The sequence below is a fragment of the Oncorhynchus kisutch genome, linkage group LG13, assembly GCF_002021735.2.
Source record: "Oncorhynchus kisutch isolate 150728-3 linkage group LG13, Okis_V2, whole genome shotgun sequence".
Classification (NCBI taxonomy): domain Eukaryota; kingdom Metazoa; phylum Chordata; class Actinopteri; order Salmoniformes; family Salmonidae; genus Oncorhynchus; species Oncorhynchus kisutch.
This window is the reverse complement of record NC_034186.2, coordinates 26,485,146-26,497,601: the sequence shown is the minus strand read 5'-3', so window position 1 is coordinate 26,497,601 and position 12,456 is coordinate 26,485,146.

Here is a 12,456-nt window from a genome sequence, read left to right as displayed (position 1 = left end):
ACGACTGATCCGTGTAAAGGAAAGAATGAATGGGGTCATGTATTGGGAGATTTTGAGTGAAAACCTCCTTCCATCAGCAAGGGCATGAAGATGAAACGTGGCTGGGACTTTCAGCATGACAATGATCCCAAACACAACGCCCGGGCAACGAAGGAGTGGCTTCGTAAGAAGCATTTCAAGGTCCTGGAGTGGCCTAGCCAGTCTCCAGATCTCAACCCCATAGAAAATCTTTGGAGGGAGTTGAAAGTCTGTGTTGCCCAGCAACAGACCCAAAACATCACTGCTCTAGAGGAGATCTGCATGGAGGAATGGGCCAAAATACCAGCAACAGTGTGTGAAAACCTTGTGAAGACTTACAGAAAATGTTTGACCTCTGTCATTGCCAACAAAGGGTTTATAACAAAGTATTGAGATAAACTTTTGTTATTGACCAAATACTTATTTTCCACCATAATATGCAAATGTTATACTGTACTCGATATCATCTACTGTATCTTGCCTATGCTGCTCTGTACCATCACTTATTCATATATCCTTATGTACATATTCTTTATCCCATTACACTGTGTATAAGACAGTAGTTTTTTGGAATTGTTAGTTAGATTACTTGTTCGTTATTACTGCATTGTCGGAACTAGAAGCACAAGCATTTCGCTACACTCGCATTAACATCTGCTAACCATGTGTATGTGACAAATAAAATTTGATTTGATTTGATTTGAAATAAATTCATTAAAAATCCTACAATGTGATTTTCTGGATTTCTTTTCTAATTTTGTCTGTCATAGTTGAAGTGTACCTATGATGAAAATTACAGGCCTCGCTCATCTTTTTAAGTGGGAGAACTTGCACAATTGGTGGATGACTAAATACCTTTTTGCCCCACTGTATATAGGCCTACTTTATTATGTAAACAACCAAAGGACAATAGGCAATACACTTCAGTATATCAGAGATAAGACTATTATCTGATTAATGTTTGATATAGCTTGGCTTGATCAGGACTATAAGATAGACAATATTATCATGTTGACACTCTTATTATGACTCTGGCAGTATGTGGGAATTTAAAATATCAGTTTCATACTGAATCATACAGGGTTGAAGAGCTCAACTGTGATTATCACATTATTATAACAGTCTAAGCAACTGTGAGGAAAGAAAAGTCTAAAACATGATAGCCCTACAGTAAGTAACTTCACGTTAAAATGTAATACAGTATGGCAAAGAAAGACTATGAATCCAAGTTGGCAAATGTAATTACATTTAGTACCCATCTCCGTCTCCTTCTCTCTCTCTTATGCGCACATATGCGCACCCATGTTCACACACACACACACACGCACGCACGCACGCACGCACGCACGCACGCACGCACACACACACACACACACACACACACACACACACACACACACACACACACACACACACACACACACACACACACACACACACACACACACTCTTATCAATCTGCTGTGTCATACATTTGAAAGTACTTTAAGTTTTCCCACATGTTGTCCAGCAAAATCAAACCAAGGAACCAACCAAACAAACATGGACTCTACAAAATGTTGAAAGCATTCCACAGGGATGCTGGCCCATGTTGACTCCAATGCTTCTGTCAAGTTGGCTGTTGGTGGACCATTCTTGATACACATGGGAAACTGTTGAGTGTAAAAAACCCAGCCTATGATATCCAATTGGTAGTTACAGTCTTGTCCCATCACTATAACTCCGCTGTGGACTCGGGAGAGACGAAGGTCGAGAGCCATGCATCCTCTGAAACAAGACCCTGCCAGCTGGCAACAAATCAAATCAAATCAACTTTTATTTGTCACATACACATGGTTAGCAGATGTTAATGCGAGTGTAGCGAAATGCTTGTGCTTCTAGTTCTGACAATGCAGTAATAACCAACGAGTAATCTAACTAACAATTCTAAAACTACTACCTTATACCCACAAGTGTAAAGGGATAAAGAATATGTACATAAAGATATATGAATGAGTGATGGTACAGAGCGGCATAGGCAAGATGCAGTAGATGGTATCGAGTACAGTATATACATATGAGATGAGTATTTAAACAAAGTGGCATAGTTTAAAGTGGCTAGTGAAACATGTATTACATAAAGATGCAGTAGATGATATAGAGTACAGTATATACGTATACATATGAGATGAATAATGTAGGGTATGTAAACATTATATTAAGTAGCATTGTTTAAAGTGGCTAGTGATATATTTTACATCAATTCCCATCAATTCCCATTATTAAAGTGGCTGGAGTTGAGTCAGTGTGTTGCCAGCAGCCACTCAATGTTAGTGGTGGCTGTTTAACAGTCTGATGGCCTTGAGATAGAAGCTGTTTTTCAGTCTCTCGGTCCCAGCTTTGATGCACCTGTACCGACCTCGCCTTCTGGATGATAGCGGGGTCAACAGGCAGTGGCTGTTGTTGTCCTTGATGATCTTTATGGCCTTCCTGTGGCAGCGGGTGATGTAGGTGTCCTGGAGGGCAGGTAGTTTGCCCCCGGTGATGCGTTGGGCAGACCTCACTACCCTCTGGAGAGCCTTACGGTTGTGGGCGGAGCAGTTGCCGTACCAGGTGGTGATACAGCCCGACAGGATGCTCTCGATTGTGCATCTGTAGAAGTTTGTGAGTGCTTTTGGTGACAAGCCAAATTTCTTCAGCCTCCTGAGGTTGAAGAGGCGCTACTGCGCCTTCTTCACGATGCTGTCTGTGTGGGTGGACCAATTCAGTTTGTCTGTGATGTGTACGCCGAGGAACTTAAAACTTACTACCCTCTCCACTACTGTTCCATCGATGTGGATAGGGGTGTGTTCCCTCTGCTGTTTCCTGAAGTCCACAATCATCTCCTTAGTTTTGTTGACGTTGAGTGTGAGGTTATTTTCCTGACACCACACTCCGAGGGCCCTCACCTCCTCCCTGTAGGCCTTCTCGTCATTGTTGGTAATCAAGCCTACCACTGTTGTGTCGTCCACAAACTTGATGATTGAGTTGGAGGCGTGCGTGGCCACGCAGTCGTGGGTGAACAGGGAGTACAGGAGAGGGCTCAGAACACACCCTTGTGGGGCCCCAGTGTTGAGGATCAGCGGGGTGGAGATGTTGTTACCTACCCTCACCACCTGGGGGGCGGCCCGTCAGGAAGTTCAGTACCCAGTTGCACAGGGCGGGGTCGAGACCCAGGGTCTCGAGCTTGATGACGAGTTTGGAGGGTACTATGGTGTTAAATGCTGAGCTGTAGTCGATGAACAGCATTCTCACATAGGTATTCCTCTTGTCCAGATGGGTTAGGGAAGTGTGCAGTGTGGTTGAGATTGCATGGTCTGTGGACCTATTTGGGCGGTAAGCAAATTGGAGTGGGTTTAGGGTGTCAGGTAGGGTGGAGGTGATATGGTCCTTGACTAGTCTCTCAAAGCACTTCATGATGATGGAAGTGAGTGCTACGGGTCGGTAGTCGTTTAGCTCAGTTACATCCTGGTCCATGACTGGGCTGGTTTTCTTTTTGTGATCCATGATTGACTGTAGACCCTGCCACATACCTCTTGTGTCTGAGCCGTTGAATTGCGATTCTACTTTGTCACTATACTGACGCTTAGCTTGTTTGATTGCCATGCGGAGGGAATAGCTACACTGTTTGTAGTCGGTCATGTTTCCGGTCACCTTGCCCTGATTAAAAGCAGTGGTTCGCGCTTTCAGTTTCACCCGAATGCTGCCATCAATCCACGGTTTCTGGTTTGAGAATGTTTTAATCGTTGCTATGGGAACGACATCTTCAACGCACGTTCCAATGAACTCGCTCACCGAATCAGCGTATTCGTCAATGTTGTTGTTTGACGCAATACGAAACATATCCCAGTCCACGTGATGGAAGCAGTCTTGGAGCTTGGAATCAGATTGGTCGGACCAGCGTTGAACAGACCTAAGCGCGGGAGCTTCTTGTTTTAGCTTCTGTCTGTAGGCAGGGTGCAACAAAATGGAGTCGTGGTCAGCTTTTCCGAAAGGAGAGCGGGGGAGGGCCTTATATGCGTCGCGGAAGTTAGAATAGCAACGATCCAAGGTTTTGCCAGCCCTGGTTGCGCAATCGATATGCTGATACAATTTAGGGAGTCTTGTTTTCAGATTGGTCTTGTTAAAATCCCCAGCTACAATGAATGCAGCCTCAGGATATGTGGATTCCAGTTTGCAAAGAGTCAAATAAAGTTTGTTCAGAACCATCGATGTGTCTGCTTGGGGGGGAATATATATATGGTTGTGGTTATAATCGAAGAGAATTCCCTTGGTAGATAATGCGGTCGACATTTGATTGTGAGGAATTCTAAATCAGGTGAACAGAAGGACTTGAGTTCCTGTATGTTGTTGTGACCACAGCACGTCTCGTTAACCATAGAGCATACGCCCCCGCCCCCTTTCTTACCAGAAAGATGTTTGTTTCTGTCGGCGCGATGCGTGGAGAAACCAGCTGGCTGCACCGACTCCGATAGCGTCTCTCGAGTGAGCCATGTTTCCGTGAAGCAAAGAACGTTACAGTCTCTGATGTCCCTCTGGAATGCTACCCTTGCTCGGATTTCATCAACCTTGTTGTCAAGAGACTGGACATCGGCGAGAAGTATGCTAGGGAGTGGTGCTCGATGTGCCCGTCTCCGGAGTCTGACCAGAAGACCGCTTCGTTTCCCTCTTTTACAAAATCGTTTTTTTGGGTCGCAGGCTGGGATCCATTCCGTTGTCCTGGGTGAAAGGCAGAACACAGGATCCGCTTCGCGATAGTCATATTCTTGGTCGTACTGATGGTGAGTTGACGCTGCTCTTATATTCAGTAGTTCTTCTCGACTGTATGTAATGAAACCTAAGATGACCTGGGGTACCAATGTAAGAAATAACACGTAAAAAAACAAAAAACTGCATAGTTTCCTAGGAACGCGAAGCGAGGCGGCCATCTCTGTCGGCGCCGGAAGTACAGGGCAACAGAAGTCAGCTGCTACAGTTGCTACAGCACAATGGGACAAGGAAATCACGGCCAGCCAAACCACCCGGACAATGCTGGGCCGGCTGTGACACAGCCTGGGATTGAACCCGGGCAGTAGTGACGCCTCAAGCACTGCGATGCTTTAGACTGCAGCGCCACCCTGGCAGTTAAAACTTTTGTCTTGGTCATTCACCCTCTGAATGGCACACACACAATCCATGTCTTAATTATGTCAAGGCTTAAAAATCCTTCTTTAACATTTCTCCTCCCCTTCATCTAAACGGATTGAAGTGGATTTAACTTGTGACATCAATAAAGGATCATAGCTTTCACCTGGATTCACCTGGTCAGTCTATGTCATGGAAAGACCAGGTGTTCCTAATGTTATGTACCCTCAGTGTATATCTGATCAACATTCAGTTTTGGTTGAATTCATATAAATCAACCCCCGAAACCTTTGGGTGACATGGTTACTTGCATCAGTAGCTGATTTTTGCTTGAAATCTACCTTTAAATAAAATAAATGTTGAGTATTACAGCATGTCGCAGAGAGGTATCATTTATTTAAAATCAGGTTTAGGACCTTGTTTGTGCCATCATAAATCCAAGTGTACTTCAGTACAAGCCTATATGCCACACACATAATTGGTGACTGATTTGTGATGAATAACATTTGAACCAACTTGAACCAACTTCAAATCAATGGAAAATGCTTGATCAAGGATATTCCCCCACTGTTTTGTGCTTACATGTTTGTCTACTAAAGATACATTTTTTCAAGATATAGTGATAAATAGTAAAGACAAAATGTTATTTGCAAAACACAACTCATCTGCTGAGGCTCTTGCTGAGGAAAATTACCTCTCCCTCATCAAAATTAAGGAGCTGAGCAAAGGAGAGGGTCAAAACCTGAAATTGTCCCTTTACACAGACAGTGTGGTGAAGAAGGCGCAACAGCGCCTCATCAACCTCAGGAGGCTGAAGAAATTTAGCTTGGCCCCTAAAGACCTTCACAAACTTCTAAACTTCTTCCTGTCGGGCTGTATCTCCGCCTAGTACGGCAATTGCACCATTCGCAACCGCAGTGCTCTCCAGAGGGTGGTGCGTTCAGCCCAACACATCACCGGGGGCACACTGCCTGCCCTCCAGGACCTACAGCATCTGGTGTCACAGGAAGGCCAAGAAGATCATCAAGGACCTCAGCCACCCGAGCCACGGCCTGTTCACCCCACTACCATCTAAGGAGGAGACAGTACACGTGCATCAAAGCTGGGACCGAGAGACTGACGAACAGCTTCTATCTCCAGCCCATCAGACTGTTAAACAGTAACCACTAGCCGGCCTCCGCCCAGTACCCTGCCCTGAACCTTAGCCACTGTTACTAGCCAGCTACCACCCTGTATGCTACCCTGCACCTTAGAGACTGCTTAGCCCTATGCACATAAAGTCATTGAACAATGGTCACTTTCATCATGTTTACTTTACATACTGTTTTATATCTATATACCATATTCTAGTCAAGGCTCATCCTATATAAATGCTGCTCTAAACACCTTTTCTATTCATATACTGCCCATACAGTCTATACACACCATTATATACAGCGCATTCGGAAAGCATTCAGACTTTTCCCACATTTTGTCACATTATAGCCTTATTCCCTCATCAATCTACACACAATACCCCATAACTACAAAGCAAAAACAGATTTTTAGAAATGTTAGCAAATTTATACAAAATATCACATTTACATAAGTATTCAGACCCTTTACTCAGTACTTTGTTGAAACACCTTTAACAGCGATTAAAGCCTTATGTTCGATCGGGTTCAAGTCTGGGCTCTGGCTGGGCCACTCAAGGGCATTCAGAGACTCCTGTGTTGTCTTGGCTATGTGCTTAGGGTCATTGTCCTGTTGGAAGGTGAACCTTCACCCCAGTCTGAGGTCCTGAGCGCTCTGGAGCAGGTTTTCATCAAGGATCTCTCTGTACTTTGCTCCTTTCATTTTCCCCTAGATCCTGACTAGTCTCACAGTCCATGCCACTTAAAAACATCCCCACAATATAATGCTGCCACCACTATGCTTCACCGTAGGGATGGTGCCAGGTTTCCTCCAGACTTGACGCATGGCATTCAGGCCAAAGAGTTCAATATTGGTTTCATCAGACCAGAGAATCTTGTTTCTCATGGTCTGAGAGTCCTTTATGTGCCTTTTGGAAAACTCCAAGCAGGCTGTCATGTGCCTTTTACTGAGGAGTGGCTTCCGTCTGGCCACTCTACCATAAAGGCCTGATTGGTGGAGTACTGCAGAGATGGTTGTCCTTCTGGAAGTTTCTCCCAGCTCCGCAGAGGAACGCTGTAGCTCTGTCAGAGTGAACATTGGGTTCTTGGTCACCTCCTGACCTAGGCCCTTCTCCCCCAATTGCTCAGTTTGGCCAGGCGACCAGCTCTAGAAAGAGTCTTAGTGGTTCCAAACTTCTTCCATTTAAGAATGATGGAGGCCACTGTGTTCTTGGGGACCTTCAATGCTGCAGAAATGTTGTGGTACCCTTCCCCAGATCTGTGCCTCGACACAATCCTGTCTCGGAGCTCTACGGACAATTCCTTCGACCTCATGGCTTGGTTTTGTGGGACCTTATATAGACAGGTGTGTGCCTTTCCAAATCATGTCCAATCAGTTGAATTTACCACAGGTGGACTCTTATCAAGTTGTAGAAACATCTCAAGGATGATCAATGGAAACAGGATACATCTGAGCTCAATTTGGAGTCTCATAGCAAAGGGTCTGAATACTGATGTATATAAGGTATTTCTGTTTTTCTTTTTTTATACATTTGCAAACAATTCCCAAAACCTGTTTTCGCTTTGTCATTATGGGGTATTGTGTTTAGCTACAGTATATACTGTATATGTATATACAGTGGGGCAAAAAAGTATTTAGTCAGCCACCAATTGTGCAAGTTCTCCCATTTAAAAAGATGAGAGAGGCCTGTAATTTTCATCATAGGTACACTTCAACTATGACAGACAACATGAGAAAAAAAATCCAGAAAATCACATTGTAGGATTTTCAATGAATTTATTTGCAAATTATGGTGGAAAATAAGTATTTGGTCAATAACAAAAGTTTACCCTTTGTTGGCAATGACAGAGGTCAAACGTTTTCTGTAAGTCTTCACAAGGTTTTCACAAACTGTTGCTGGTATTTTGGCCCATTCCTCCATTCAGATCACCTCTAGAGCAGTGACGTTTTGGGGCTGTTGCTGGGCAACATGGACTTTCAACTCCCTCCAAAGATTTTCTATGGGGTTGAGATCTGGAGACTGGCTAGGCCACTCCAGGGCCTTGAAATGCTTCTTACGAAGCCACTCCTTCGTTGCCCGGGCGGTGTGTTTGGGATCATCGTCATGCTGAAAGACCCAGCCACGTTTCATCTTCAATACCCTTGCTGATGGAAGGAGGTTTTCACTCAAAATCTCCCAATACATGGCCCCATTCATTCTTTCCTTTACACGGATCAGTCGTCCTGGTCCCTTTGCAGAAAAACAGCCCCAAAGCATGATGCTTCCACCCCCATGCTTCACAGGAGGTATGGTGTTATTTGGATGCAACTCAGCATTCTTTGTCCTCCAAACACGACGAGTTGAGTTTTTACCAAAAAGTTATATTTTGGTTTCATCTGACCATATGACATTCTCCCAATCTTCTTCTGGATCATCCAAATGCTCTCTAGCAAACTTCAGACGGGCCTGGACATGTACTGGCTTAAGCAGGGGGACACGTCTGGCACTGCAGGATTTGAGTCCCTGGCTGCGTAGTGTGGTACTGATGGTAGGCTTTGTTACTTTGGTCCCAGCTCTCTGCAGGTCATTCACTAGGTCCCCCCGTGTGGTTCTGGGATTTTTGCTCACCATTCTTGTGATCATTTTGACCCCACGGGGTGAGATCTTGCGTGGAGCCCCAGATCGAGGGAGATTATCAGTGGTCTTGTATGTCTTCCATTTCCTAATAATTGCTCCCACAGTTGATTTCTTCAAACCAAGCTGCTTACCTATTGCAGATTCAGTCTTCCCAGCCTGGTGCAGGTCTACAATTTTGTTTCTGGTGTACTTTGACAGCTCTTTGGTCTTGGCCATAGTGGAGTTTGGAGTGTGACTGTTTGAGGTTGTGGACAGGTGTCTTTTATACTGATAACAAGTTCAAACAGGTGCCATTAATACAGGTAACGAGTGGAGGACAGAGAAGCCTCTTAAAGAAGAAGTTACAGGTCTGTGAGAGCCAGAAATCTTGCTTGTTTGTAGGTGACCAAATACTTATTTTCCACTATAATTTGCAAATAAATTAATAAAAAATCCTACAATGTGATTTTCTTGATTTTTGTCATATTTGAAGTGTACCTATGATGAAATTACAGGCCTCTCTCATCTTTTTAAGTGGGAGAACTTGCACAATTGGTGGCTGACTAAATACTTTTTTGCCCCACTGTATATAGGGCTCTTGATACATGGAGTTCAGGCTATATACAGTGCCTTGCGGAAGTATTCGGCCCCCTTGAACTTTGCGACCTTTTGCCACATTTCAGGCTTCAAACATAATGATATAAAACTGTATTTTTTTGTGAAGAATCAACAACAAGTGGGACACAATCATGAAGTGGAACGACATTTATTGGATATTTCAAACTTTTTTAACAAATCAAAAACTGAAAAATTGGGTGTGCAGAATTATTCAGCCCCCTTAAGTTAATACTTTGTAGCACCACCTTTTGCTGCGATTACAGCTGTAAGTTGCTTGGGGTATGTCTCTATCAGTTTTGCACATCGAGAGACTGAATTTTTTTCCCATCCCTCCTTGCAAAACAGCTCGAGCTCAGTGAGGTTGGATGGAGAGCATTTGTGAACAGCAGTTTTCAGTTCTTTCCACAGATTCTCGATTGGATTCAGGTCTGGACTTTGACTTGGCCATTCTAACACCTGGATATGTTTATTTTTGAACCATTCCATTGTAGATTTTGCTTTATGTTTTGGATCATTGTCTTGTTGGAAGACAAATCTCCGTCCCAGTCTCAGGTCTTTTGCAGACTCCATCAGGTTTTCTTCCAGAATGGTCCTGTATTTGGCTCCATCCATCTTCCCATCAATTTGAACCATCTTCCCTGTCCCTGCTGAAGAAAAGCAGGCCCAAACCATGATGCTGCCACCACCATGTTTGACAGTGGGGATGGTGTGTTCAGGGTGATGAGCTGTGTTGCTTTTACGCCAAACATAACGTTTTTCATTGTTGCCAAAAAGTTCAATTTTGGTTTCATCTGACCAGAGCACCTTCTTCCACATGTTTGGTGTGTCTCCCAGGTGGCTTGTGGCAAACTTTAAAATACACTTTTTATGGATATCTTTAAGAAATGGCTTTCTTCTTGCCACTCTTCCATAAAGGCCAGATTTGTGCAATATACGTCTGATTGTTGTCCTATGGACAGAGTCTCCCACCTCAGCTGTATATCTCTGCAGTTCATCCAGAGTGATCATGGGCCTCTTGGCTGCATCTCTGATCAGTCTTCTCCTTGTATGAGCTGAAAGTTTAGAGGGACGGCCAGGTCTTGGTAGATTTGCAGTGGTCTGATACTCCTTCCATTTCAATATTATCGCTTGCACAGTGCTCCTTGGGATGTTTAAAGCTTGGGAAATCTTTTTGTATCCAAATCCGGCTTTAAACCTCTTCACAACAGTATCTCGGACCTGCCTGGTGTGTTCCTTGTTCTTCATGATGCTCTCTGCGCTTTTAACGGACCTCTGAGACTATCACAGTGCAGGTGCATTTATACGGAGACTTGATTACACACAGGTGGATTGTATTTATCATCATTAGTCATTTAGGTCAACATTGGATCATTCAGAGATCCTCACTGATGTCACGAATATTACCGAAGGTGACTCCCCTTCTTGTTCGGGTGGCGCTCGGCGGTCGTCGTCGCCGGTCTACTAGCTATCGCCGATCCGTTGTTCTGTGTTCCTTTGGTTTTGTCTGATTGGTATCACCTGTTTCTTGTTTGGTTGTTAGGGGAGGGTTATATATAGTTCGTTCAGCCCGCTTCTGTTTCGTGCGGGCTTGTCAGTCTGTTTTGTTGTTTGAGTGTATTTTGTTTGAGTTTATATTTCTGATCATTTGTTTTGCCACTTTTGGTTCATGTTATGTTTCCGGGACATTAAAGCGTGTTTTTTCCCACATCTTTTGCTCTCTGCGCCTGACTCCACACCTCCTCACTCATTTCACGTAACAACTGAACTTATGGAGAGAGTTTGCTGCACTGAAAGTAAAGGGGCTGAATAATTTTGCACGCCCAATTTTTCAGTTTTTGATATGTTAAAAAAGTTTGAAATATCCAATAAATGTCGTTCCACTTCATGATTGTGTCCCACTTGTTGTTGATTCTTCACAAAAAAATACAGTTTTATATCTTTATGTTTGAAGCCTGAAATGTGGCAAAAGGTTGTAAAGTTCAAGGGGGCCGAATACTTTCGCAAGGCACTGTACATGAACAATTCACTTTGATTTGATGTAGGCCTCCATGTGTGCCCTAGCTTCAAAAGTAAGTACAATATTTAATGCTTGGCCATATCAATTGCAATATTTACCTCAAAATCGTTACATTTTTTGACAGGGATCATGTACAACAAACATTGCATCAAATGTGTCTCATCTGCAGTCCCATGACATCATACAGTGGCTATGACAATAACTAAAGTTCACATCATGATGGCATAGAGAGATGCCCATTGCCCACTGATGAGAATGGCATTAATCAGCTTATCACATGAGCGTAATCACTGACTCACAGATTACTATTACTACTGCAATACAATCATAAAAACAGATACGGGTGTGATCTATTATTGCCCCTGCTGGCTATATAGTTCATCTTCTATTAAAGGTGATTAGTGTTATGAGTGTTACGCGGAGCAGAGCAGCTGAACCCAAGAGAACTCAGACGAGGAGACTGGGATAAGGTAACCAAGGTATTTATTGAAAAACAGTTGGAAGATGGTGTGCAGGCCAGGAAAAGCTTGGGCGGGTTGCAGGGATCCAGATGCTGAGGTTAAGGCCTGAGTGAGGGGAGTTGGGGCTAGGTAAGCAGGTCCGGAGAGGAATCCAAGGAAGCAGTAAAGTGGGGGGTCCGCGACAGGATAGCAGGACTGACAAGACGTGGGACTGGAGACAGGGACCAAAGTTAGAGAGGACAGAACTGTAGCTGAGAGGAAAACAGCATCAGGCAAGGGACAACAGGCACACCACGAAAATAGGATCTATGCAAGAACAAACAGCTAAAAACGCAGAATGAGCAGATTTTACGATCTGGCAGTATGGAAGTGGCAGGGCTAAGTATTTGTAGAGGTCTTGATTATGGAACAGGTTGCAGCTGGTGGGGATCTGCTCTGCCTCCAGCACACCTGTCTCTGCCCCCACACTC